Here is a 2,259-nt window from a genome sequence, read left to right as displayed (position 1 = left end):
TGTGTGTGTGTGTGTGTGTGTGTGTGTGTGTGTGTGTGTGTGTGTGTTTTCACTCTCTCAATCACACCTACTGCTTCTGTGGCTCCAAAGCTGCTAGCTGAGGCTCAGAGTGAGTGGCCTGCCCACACTCACAGCCAGCTGCCAGTAGAGGGAAGAGATGGGGGAGGGCTGAAAAAAACTGAGCAGAGGCCTGGGGGTCCCCTACACCCTCTCAAGGCTGTAGGGCTTTGCAAGCTTGCTCTTGCTCCTCAGTTTCTCCATCTGCAAGTGCGCGCTGCAAGGACAGTATAGACTGGAGTGGCCAGAGCTTGCACGTGAGGAGTTGTAGCAGGGAGCCGAGCTCCTTTGCAATGACCCCCTTCCCCGCCCTCCACCCAGTTTCTCCATGCCCACTGAAGGCCTTCCTTTCAGAAGGAGAAGAGGCTCAGAGTCTGGCCACAAGCAGTCTGGACCCTCGAATGGCCCGCAGCCTACCCTCAGCCCAGCGGAACAAGGTGGGTGGCCTCCAGAAGCTGGGCACACTCTGTTCCCAAGGAGGCTTAGGCTGGCCCCTGTGACCTCTTGGACTTACAGAAACAATCAACCATTCTTCCTTCTTCTCCTTCAGTGTTGCTACTCATCCAGAGGCCCAGAGGGGAGGCCTCCGCTCCTCACAATGCCCAGCCCCATTATGTGGCCCAAGGGTAGTGCTCCAGACAAGCATTGGTTTTCATGGCCCACGTCAGGGTCTGCAGCATGTAAACATAGGTCATTTCACCCCCTGCCCAGGTTCAGGGGCATTTATTCACTCAGTAGGCAGTACGCCGGGCTTAGCCAGGCATAGCGATAGACTCCAGTGGTCTCATCCCTTGGGAGGCTGAGGAAGGAGTATTGACACAAGTTCAAGGCCAGCCTGGACTACATAGAAAGACTATAGGATCACAATTATCAGCATCATCACCATCATCGTCATCACTTTACAAGTGAGACAACTGACCCCTGGCCTTGAGGCAACTCGCTCACGTCACATAGCTAGTCACCGCAGAGCTGGCACTGCACAAAGCCTGACGCTGCAGAGAGCAATTCAAGTCCCATTGCCCACAGCCACAGGCCCAGCCTCCCGCCTGCTCCTTCAGGGTATTACAGTCGTGAGTCTTCAACACAATCCTCCCCAGCACAGTCCTCCCTGTGCACATACAGGAACACTGGGCTCAGAGAGTGTGCCAGCACGCACAGCTGCTCCAAGGCTGAGCCTGCCGCTCTGCCAAGCTGAGAATAAAAGTGTTCGCTGCTCAAATGCAGCTGAGGGCTGGCGGCGCAGTGAAGAGCGTGCACAAGGAGGCAGTGGGCTAGAGGAACTTAAAACCAGAAAAACTCGATCTTCCGGAAGCTTCCTGGATGGGCAGCCCCATGGACTCGGCTTTGCGTTTTCGGAGGCCGCCTGTGGTACTGCAGCTTTCCTCTCACTACCCAGGCTGCCCAGCGGTCTGTCTGTCAGAACCTCCAGGGGCAGGTCTGTCCAGGCTGTACGGCCATGTTGATGGAGGCTCTGGGAACATGCCATCTGAAGTCCACCCCAACGGAGCCCTGGGGAGCTGTCTCAGAAGTGCTACACAGTGAGGAGGGTTGGAGTGGGTGGAGGTGGCAGCTGAGGAGAACTCTCTGCCAGGCTGTTGGCACCACAGTCTGACTGGTTATGGCTAGTCTCCCCAGTAGGGCCTCTGAAGGTTAGAGTAGATCTGTCCTGGTGGCCTGATTCATGTGTGTGTGTGTGTGTGTGTGTGTGTCCTTGCCTCTACCTTGCTTGACAGGGTCCCTTGTTGACTACTTGATATCCCAGGCTAGCTGGCCTGTAAGAATCCAGAGGCTTCCATCTCTGCTGTGCACTCTATTGTATAAATGTAAAGAGCGACCACACCTGGCTTTATGAGCTCTTGGGATTCGAACTCAGGTCCTCACACTTGTATGGCAAGGGGTTTATCCACTGAGTCATTTCCCCAGACCCTCCTGGTGGCCTCTTGGCTCCCACTTCCAAGCACAGTCAAGTGCAGAATAGTGGAGAGGGTCAAAAGGGAGGAAGGCATGAAAGAGAGGCCAGGCCACTATTAGGCCCCCAGGCTTTAGACGCCAATTTACCAGAGATGTCCTATTTTCTGAGGGAATACCCATGAGCCATGAAGAGGTTCCCCTTGGAGGAGGGCAGACTGTGACCATGACACCCATGCCTGCCGTATATCCCCGTATATATATATATCGGGGCAAAATAACCCTGTGTATGTC

Source organism: Psammomys obesus, unplaced genomic scaffold (assembly GCF_907164565.1).
Source record: "Psammomys obesus unplaced genomic scaffold, mPsaObe1.curated_primary_1811, whole genome shotgun sequence".
NCBI classification, from domain to species: Eukaryota; Metazoa; Chordata; class Mammalia; order Rodentia; family Muridae; genus Psammomys; species Psammomys obesus.
Note: the sequence above shows the minus strand (reverse complement) of the source record.